The following is a 10,438-nucleotide window of genomic DNA, read 5'->3' as shown; positions in this document are numbered from 1 at the left end:
GAATGAATATTAAATATCAGCCAATTCTTGCATTAATTTAGGAAAATAATTTTCTCTATTTTTGTGTTAATCTTAAAAAATACATTGTTTGATTTTCACATGGCATATTAACCTTCAATCTCTGAAACAGACAAAATTGGCCACCATTTTTAATAGGCATTACTACATTTGATAAACTAACATAATATTCAATTTTTTAATCTCAAGCAAGATTGACCTGCAATTTTCCATTCTCACTATTTCTTTCTAGTTTTGGCTATCAAGTATACAGAGGGATGGAGGGTGAGTTAAAAAGTGCCTTTCTGGAAGATTTAGAGTAAAATTGGTGTGATTTCTTTCCTATCTGTTTGTTAGATTTTACTAATTAAGCCACATTTTTTGCAAGAACAAATTTTTGACTTTCAAAATTTTTATTTTAGGTTAATTTCCACATCACTATTTTAGCTTCTATATTTATTTTTTCTTTTTGCTAACTTATTTTTATTTATTCTTGCTTTTATTTACATCAAGATGAAAATGAAGATAACTTATATCCACTAAGGATATATTATATCCTTATATCCACTAAGGACTTATTTCTCAGTGTAGTTTTATCTATATTTCACAAGATTTAATATATCATGTTCTCATTACATCTAATAAATATTGTCTTATAATTTATATGACTTTTTTCTATGACTAACTTCTAATGTGTTAATTTCCAAATATATAAAACTTTCTAGTTACTTTTTGTTATGAATTTGTTTTTAATTTTATTTCAATCTATTGGAATTTGTTGAAACTTGCTTTTGACCCAATTTATTTTTTTAAAATATTGATTCTATCTTTTTGTATAAATTATCCCTTTAGAAAATTCCCTGAATATTAGAGAGAGAGATTGCTCTGGTCTCTATTACTCTTTTTTAATATGAATTTCAACATGTGAAATTTCAATCCATAATATCTTTTTACTTTGTTGTTAATCTCACAACTTCTCGACATTTCAGAATCAATCATGTATTTTCTTGCACAATTCTCAGAAGCTGCTATTAGGTAATAGCCTACTGATTAGATTGGCTCATTTTACTCAGTCCCTGAGCTTCGTTGGTGGAAAACAACTGATGTTAAGAAAAGTGAGTAGCATAGGAATTAGATAGTGAAGAAATACAATGGGAAATCATGAAGAATAAATTGAATGAAAGTAAGAGAAGTATTGGTTAGTGCATTAAATTTTTTTAAATTATAATTTAAAATTTCTTTAGCTGTTGATGAGATTCTCCAGCCAGGCACAATGTAGAAGATACTATGGGGATTAACTATATTATATTGAAATTGTACAAATTGGTAAGTGAGCTATTCGATAAATTATATAATAATCCTCAGGAATATGAGAGAAAACACACATTTGAGCTTTCATTTGCATTTAAAAATAAAATATTCTAAAACTCATGTTGCTAATAATATGTCCCTCTTTCAGGTCATTCTATGCTTCTGAAACTGAAAGAGACTTCAGCATGGACTTTCTAGTTACCATAGAATTTTTGGAGGCAGCATTATATCGCCCGTACTTTGAAAGTTCAGCAGAAGTATTAGTGGGTTTCCCACATAGGCTACTCACAGATCAAGATCGTATACTTCTCACAAGTAACTTCAACATACGGGAAAAAGCCCTTTTGACGTTAGTAAAACTCACTTCGGAAATAAATAAACTCACAGGTATGATTTTGAGCTATAACATGCATGAAAAAAATTAATGAATTAAAGTCATATAAGCAGACGTAAACTTAGAGCTGTCTTTGTGGGTTTTGTTTTTCTTTACCACTCAATATTCCCTTTCTTGGAAATGGGAAAATATCAATGAATATAATACATTTCAATCTCAACATTTTAGAATTAGTGTAGATTCAGTAGTTCTACTTCATCTGTTCATAAATGAACTTCAAGGTCCAGGAAGGCTGAGTTGCCAAATATCACTCAGCTTTTCTGTCATTTGAACAACAATTAGGTCTCTCCTCCCAGGAAAACATTCATTCCAATAAACAAGCATTACAAGCAGGGATGGGAAGGGTGTTACTATGGGTCTTAAAATTTTTAGTTGAAGTAAAAGAATACTTAGTAGTTATCCTTGACTTATTCCATAAAATATTGTGTCTATTGCGTTGTTTGAGAATTCGTGAGTAGATCTCATCTTAAATAAGATAAATAGCTCTTCATTTGTGCTGTTAAACTATCAACACAATGCATTTTCTTATATTCTTTGACAAATGTAATTGTCAGGCAGAGCTACTAATATATTCCAAATCCTATAATTAGGAATTTTAATTTAATTTATTTTGTTTTTAAATTTCTAAATTGTATTCATACTCTTATTGACTAAAAATATACTTTTTTTTTCTATTTTCACAGGAGGTGCATTTTTTACAATCTGGAACAAGGTTATGAATTTAAAACCTGCACGGTCCGTGGTACAATTCCTCGTTAGGCGGCTACTCTTAATACCAATTTCTTAATAGCCTAAATTTATGCTATTATGTTGACCAATTTAGTTACATCTAAAAAGCAATTAAATGTTAGAATTTAGATTTTATGAAAATTTCTCTGGTTCCTACTATCTCTGTTGCACCTTTGTATTTTTGAAGTTAATAACCAATGGTCTCCCCATGCCACTCTCAGAAGTTCAGTACATATCTGGTGGAAGCCAATTTCATCTTATGGAATGCCTGAGTTACATATGAATATACAAACATCTATGTTGATGGCAGGTTTTGATCATTTTTCCAATATTCAATGTAAACTGGTAGATAAGCAAGGTAAATTTCTCTCCAACAGATTATTCTTACACAATACAATGTTAGCCCTAGCCGGTTTGACTCAGTGAATAGAGCGTCGACCTGCGGATGAAAGGTTTCCGGGTTCGATTCCAGTCAAGGGGTCAGTTGCAGGCACCTACCGGGATCAGGCTCTGGTCAGGGCTCGTGCAGGAGGCAACCAATCGATGTGCTTTTCTCATATCAGTATTTCTCTCCCTTCCACTCTCTCTAAAAATCAGTGGAAAAATATCCTCGGTTGAGGATTAAAAACAAAATAATAATAAAATCAATAAAGACATTTTAAAAAGATATGTTAGACACTTGGAATAGAGACTTTATATATTTTAAGTATACGTGACCGAGCCCAAAGTACTTTGTAGTATCAGCAAAATTGTCAGTCCAGATAGAGAAAGAGGTCATTTCCTGGTGTCTGAGCACTTGGAGAAATAATTTTTACCATGTAAGTAGAAAACTTCTCAGCTACTACAGTGTAAAACATTAAAACTTATAATTTTATTTTTAAATATAATTTTGGCTAATATTGAAGCTCCTATATGGAATAAGGACATCTTTTAAAATATGAGTTAAAAGTTATCTAAAACTTGTCTGGCCAGCATAGCTCAATGGTTGAGTGTCAACGTATGAAAAAGGAGGTCACAGTTAGATTCCCAGGCAGGGCACATGCCTGGGTTGCGAGCTTGATGCCCAATGTGGGATGTGCAGGAGGCAGCTGGTCAATGATTGTCTCTCATCGTTGATGTTTCTCTCTTTCTCGCTCCCTTTCCCTTCCTCTCTGAAATCAATAAAAATATATTTTTTAAAAGTTATCTAAAACTTGTCATCTTTAAATCATTGTTGATGGAATTTAAAACATTGTTGATGCCATTTATCAAAATAATTATGTTAGGTTCAGCATCTTCCAAAGGTCCAGGCACCAGTTATATCTTTTCCACTTAATGTGTCACTCCATTATTTCCACTGAAGTCCCAGTATGTTTTAGCTACCTCTCAATCAAAATTGTCCCTTATGAAAAGAAACAAAATTTTAAATATTATCAGTATTCCTTAGAAGAAAGCTTTATTAACCAAGATCCACTGTTTAAAATCAGATAATAGGTTGATCAAGGTCTACATACAAGTGACATTTTTCAACATGAAGAAATAAAACTAATAAATGAAGTTAAGAAACAAAATTTATGGAATCACAAAAGACCCAAAATAGCCAAAGCAATCATAAAAATAAGAATAAAACTTGGAGGCATCACACTTCCTGATTTCAAACTATATCACAAAACTATAGTAATCAAGACGGTATGGTATTGACAGATAGAGAGATCAATAACAGAATAGAGAGCCCAGAAGTAAACCCAAGCATATAAAGTCATACCTCATTTCATGTGCTTTTGGACTTACTTTTTAACATTTGCCCTTTGTCATTTTTACTTTTATATCAAGAATGGGGAAGTCATAGTAGGAAAGCACCCATGATGTTCATTCTGGGTACAAGTTAAAGCTAGATTAAGATACTTAATCATTTTTGCTAGGTGGAACAAAAAATCAGAGTTGGTATGCAAAATTTCTTCAGGGAAAATTCTTTATAGGCTCATATACATATAAGGGAGGACACAGAATATAATTTCAATTACTTCTCTATAGCAGCAGAATTACTCACAGTGGTTGTCATGAGAAGACATTTAATAAGTATGTATCAAGTGATTGAAACTATTCTGAACAATACCCAAGCCATACAATTTCCTGTGACATTGCCTGAAATTATAGCAAGAATTCCTGCCAGTTTTTAAATAAGCACAAATCTATAAATGGCAGTTTTTACAGCCAGTCCTCTGTCTTACATGTATCTAGAATAGTTTTATCTTGATCCCTCAAAAATATGAGCAGAATTATTTGATTCTTTAACACTTCCTGTGAGATCGTATATTATTAACATAATATGATTGTTAATTATATTGTTAGTACCTCCTTGCAATATATTCATCAGGCATATTATTATAATTCTTATTAAGCAACCTCTACAATCTTTTGTGCACAAAAGGTTACTGCCTCTCAGACAGCCATTAAAACCTATATTATCCAAAAAAGGTTGAAGTTTTCTAACCCTCACAATTATTCTTATATTTGTTTACCAATTGAATTATTTTTTTCTCCTTCATTGCCCACTGTTAATGGAACCATCTCAGAATGTTTAAAAAAATAAACCCAAAATACACAATTGCATATAACTTTTTTTTTCCCAAAGGTAAGTTTCTATCTTTCTCTGTTCAATCAGTCTCTATTGTTGTTATATAAATTTGGATATTTTAGACTGTTTTCCCAAAATATCTGTCAATCTTTATATAACATGTTTCATTTAGTAAAGTTCTAAATTCTGTTTTACACCTTATAGAGATGGCAGAGAGATTAATATAATGTTATCATACCACATATCAATTAATATGCTATTTTCTATTTTTCCACAAAAATACACTTTCTCCATACACTATACTGTAGTTGCCAGAGGTATTGTTTAATAAATGCTAGTTTCATCTGTCTTGGGAACCTAACAATACCTAACCACTAAGGAACAGTTTTTGCTAACATAGGGGCTCATGTGTCATGTTAATCACCACCCATATGCCTCAGGCCAACACAAGCCAATTCAGGCTCAGAACAGTGTGACTTTGGTACTACGGTGTATGTAAGTTCCTCTTCAATTCATGATACTCTGGAAATGAGGTAACAGCAGTGATAACCATGTTTCCCAGTGACATTATATAAAGCTTAAGCTGGCCGTAATGTTCTTCCAAATGTAACCTTAGACCCTGGGTCTCCAGCATACGTGGTCACTGTCCTTTAACTGTTACAATCATAACGTCAGTCAGCCCCTCCAGCATGTGGGAACGTGCTATGGTAAGCTGAATGATAAATAGCCTCCACAGTATGTCTATTTCTGTTATGGGTTGAATTGTGCACCCCCCTTCCTTCCCAAATTCATATGTCCAAATCACCAGTACCTCAGAATGCAACCCTGTTGGGAGATAGGGTTTTTATAGAGGTAATTGAGTTAAAATGAAGTCATTAGGGTGGAGGAGATAAGGTTAGGGTAATCCACTATGACTGGTGTCCTTATTAAAAGGGAAAATTTAGTCCTAACCAGTTTGGCTCAGTGGATAGAGTGTCAGCCTGCAGACTGAAGGGTCCCAGGTTCGATTCCGGTCAAGGGCATGTACCTGGGTTGCAGGCACATCCCCAGTAGGGGGTGTGCAGGAGGCAGCTGATCGATGTTTCTCTCTCATCGATGTTTCTAACTCTCTATCCCTTTCCCTTCCTCTCTGTAAAAAAAATCAATAAAATATATTTTAAAAATAAATAAATAAAAGGGAAAATTTGGAGACAGACATACACACAGGGAGAACACCACGAGAAAAAGAAAGCAGAGATCATGCGATGTTTCTACATGCCAAGGAACACCAAAGATTGCCAGGATATCACCAGGAGAGAGAGAAGAAAGAGAAGAGACATGGGACAGATCCTTCCTCACAGCCTTCAGCAGGAATCAGTCCTGCCAGAACCTTGACCTTGGACTTCTAGCCTCCACAACTATGAGAAAATACATTTACATTGTTTAAATATTGAAAACCTATTTGAAGAAATAATGGCAGAAAACTTCCCCTACTTGGTGAAAGAAATAGATTTACAAGTCCAGGAAGCGCAGAGAACCCCAAACAAAAGGAATCCAAAGAGGACCACACCAAGACACATCATAATTAAAATGCCAAGAGCAAAAGACAAAGAGAGAATCTTAAAAGCAGCAAGAGAAAGAAACTCAGTTACCTACAAGGGAATATCCATACGACTGTCAGCTGATTTCTCAACAGAAACTTTGCAGGCCAGAAGGGAGTGGCAAGAAATATTCAAAGTGATGAATACCAAGAACCTACAACCAAGAGTACTTTATCCAGCAAAGCTATCATTCAGAAGTGAAGGTCAGATAAAGAGCTTCACAGATAAGGGAAAGCTAAAGGAATTCATCACCACCAAACCAGTATTATATGAAATGCTGAAAAGTATCCTTTAAGAAGAGGAAGAAGAAGAAAAAGGTAAAGATACAAATTATAAACAACAAATACGCATCTATCAACAAGTGAATCTAAGAATCAAGTGAATAAATAACCTGATGAACAGAATGAACTGGTGATTATAATAGAATCAGGGGCATAGAAAGGGAATGGACTGACTATGCTTGGCGGGGGGGAAGGGGTGTGGGAAATGCGGGAAGAGACTGGACAAAAATCATGCACCTATGGATGAGGACAGTGGGTGGGGAGTGAGGGCGGAGGGTGGGGGGTGGGAACTGGGAAGAGGGGAGTTATGGGGGGAAAAAAGAGGAACAAATGTAATAATCTGAACAATAAAGATTTAATTATTAAAAAAAAAAAAAAGAAAAAGAAAACCTGGCTTGAAACTAATGGGCGCATCATCCGGTTTTGGACATTTAGATAGAGTTTTGAGCTGGAGTCTCTTTACAAACGTACAAAATAAAACGCAAGACTGATTATTTCCTAAGGAAAATGGCGAACTTGACCCAGGGTAGAAATGCTGCCTAGATTCTAGCACCAAGATTGGTTTTTTTCCATAATAAACTGATTTTTGAAATGTTAATGAAGCCTGTTCCAAAGCTAACTTCAAGACCTCTAAAAGAAAAATCAGTAAAATTGTCTCTGTTACAAAAATTTGCTAAAGTAAATGCCTTAAAATAATTGCATTCGAATCTCAAGAATTATTAAAAATTTCTTAATTTTAAAAAATCTAAGTAGCCCGGTAAAAAAAAACCGGCCCTTTGTTAATTGAAAAGGCTAGCCAAACCTTTCTAATGGAGAAAGGGGATAGTTGCTTCCCGCCTGTAGCAAATTCTTAAAGAATGTGGTCAATTTATATCTGATTGGTCCAGGGTAGGCCAAACCTGTTTTGCCAGGGAAAACAGTTCCCCCCACCCCGCCCCCCCCCAGGCCAATTTTGAAACTTCCCACTGGCAAGCAACCAGCAGGAAACAATGTAGCTATAAGCTTGCTTCTTGACTTCCCCCAGAGAAAAAGTTATGGTCATTTTAAAATCAAGGGGCCGGGCCAGGCCTGCCTTGCCAGCCTCAAGTGTGGTTTTCCAGAGCTGCTGGGAAATTTAAGACCTTGGAGTTTACTAAATCAAATAATAAAAACTTATACCTAGGTATCTTGAAGTGACATAATACTAAATTAAATGAGATCTGAGTATGCCTCCTACAAAATCTAAAGAATAGAATTGAATCTGTTGGTTGATTATGTCTTGCATTTTTAAAGTTTATTCTTAATGTTACTGATTGAGAAAGGCTAAATATTTGACTTGCCAGCTAAAAGTTTAAGATTTGGATTGAATTGGAAAAAAATGTATAATTATGATAGCTAAATGCCTAAAAAAGTAAAAATTTATCTTTAAGAAAATAATTTTTGTTTTTTCTGAAATAATTAGAATTCAAAATGTGTTGCTTATTGGTCTGATTAAAAAAGAAAAAAAGAGGATTAATTTTATGATCTCAACCTGAAATTTTTAATACAAACCAGTTGAAATTTAATTGATATTCTTTAAGATAATTATAAAAGATATAAACAGCTAATGAGATTTCTGTTTGTCTGCAATATAATGCTGGCCATCTATCTTTTAGGGATTTTGGTTTGCCCTGTCAAAGAACAGTGTAGACAGCCACGACTTTGGGCTGCACGACTTGGCAGCTGCCATATCAGCCTCATGGCTTGCCGCTCTCCTGGGGGCCACCATCTTGAAACAGCAAAGGCCCCTCCCTCTGATTTAGCCAAAAAGGAAAGTCTGCTCACTGAGGCAGGATGGGATTTCAGGGGTGGAGCTTTAAGGCAGAATTTTACTACAGAAATGCGGATGGGGCAGAAAGTGTTTCTAATCTCTTAAATCTAGAAAACCATGCTTTCCTTAAACTAAGGACAATTAAAGGTTATATGTTCACTCCCTAAACAAAAGTTAAATAGCTTATGTCAAAGCTTTTAAAAGGAACTGATAGTAGTAATCCAATTTCTGTGATCCCAGCCAACCGAAATTTTATTTTTTTTTCTTTAAAAAAAAATGTATTTTTATTGACTTCAGAGAGGAAGGGAGAGGGAGAGAGAGATAAAAACATCAATGATGAGAGAGAATCACTGATCAGCTGCCTCCTGCATGCCCCACACTGGGTATCAAGTTGGCAACCCGGGCATGTGCCCTAACCCAGAATCAACCCACGACCTCCTGATTCATAGGTCGACGCTCAACCACTGAGCCAGCCGGCTGGGCAATGGCAGCCTTTCTGAATGTGTGATCTCAAACAGAGATTAACAGCCGGATCCAAGGCCGAGTCAACAAACAGAACTCAATCCAAGTCCTACAGCGCATTAGCAGGAGGGCGGGCGGGGGGGGGGGGGGGGGGGGGGGGGGGGGGGGGTGCACTTAATCATCTCAGTGGGTGCAGAAATGCATCTGACAAAACCCAGCCACTCTCATAATCCAAAGACTCAGTAGGCGAGGGTAGAGGGCAACATCCTCAAAGTGATGGAGGCTGCCCCTGAGGACCACTCAGCTGACCCGACTCAGTAAGAGGACAGCTTCCCCCTCTAAGATAAGAACAGATAAGAACACCACCCTTCCCCCGCCCCCCCCCCCCCCCCCCCCCCCCCCATTCAACACAGCCTGCAGGTGCCAGGCAGGCAGGAAAGAGCAGAGATCCACGCCCTGGCTGGTGTGGCTCAGCTGGTTGGGTGTCCTCCAGGCACCAAAGGGTTGCTGGTTCAGTTCCCGGTCAGGGCACGTACCTGGGCTGCAGGTTCAATCCCTAGCCCTGGTCGAGGCAAGTGTGGGAGGCAAGCAATTGATGTATCTCTCTCACATCCACGTTTCTCTCTCTCTCTCTCTCTCTCTCTCTCTCTCTCTCTCACACACACACACACACACACACACACACACACACCTCCCTCCCTTCCACTCTCTCTAAAAAAAAATCAATGGAAAATATTTTTTCTGGTGAGGACCCAGGAAAATCTAAGCAGCAGGGGACAGTGGGTGACAGCCTTTCTGATGAGAGGAAGGCAGTGACAGAACCCTCTGACAGCAACACACCCTGACACCCCACCCCCCACCCCCGTCCCGGGCGCGGGGCAGCGGGATTGCTCTGTGCTGGGGACGCAGGTGGTGCAGACGCCTGGCCAGGCAGGTGGTGGTTTCTCGCGTTGGACCCAGCAATTGTGCTCCTTGGTATTTACCGAAGGAGCTGAAAAGTCATGTCCACAAACAGCCTGCACATGGATGCTTACAGCAGCTTTATCATCACCGCCAAGGCCTGGAGCACCGCGATGGCCTTCTGGAGGCGATGGATAAAAAAGCAGGCCCGTGGGTCATGGAAGAGCGGCTCAGAACATTAGGAGACATGAGCGGTCCCGCGCAGAACAGGCACGGAGGGACGGTCAAGGCCAGAAGTCCGGCCTGAGGAGGCTACACTGTGTGGTTCCAACTCTGTGACTGGAAAAGGCCGAGCTGTGGGGGACAGCGGGACCCCTGGTGCCGGGATGGGGGGTGGGGTGGGAGGGGCACAGGTGCAGCAGGAGAGCCAGGGGGCAG

Source organism: Myotis yumanensis, unplaced genomic scaffold (genome assembly GCF_028538775.1).
Source record: "Myotis yumanensis isolate MYYU_CA2020_CCGP unplaced genomic scaffold, mMyoYum1.0.hap1 SCAF_6, whole genome shotgun sequence".
Classification (NCBI taxonomy): domain Eukaryota; kingdom Metazoa; phylum Chordata; class Mammalia; order Chiroptera; family Vespertilionidae; genus Myotis; species Myotis yumanensis.
Note: the sequence above shows the minus strand (reverse complement) of the source record.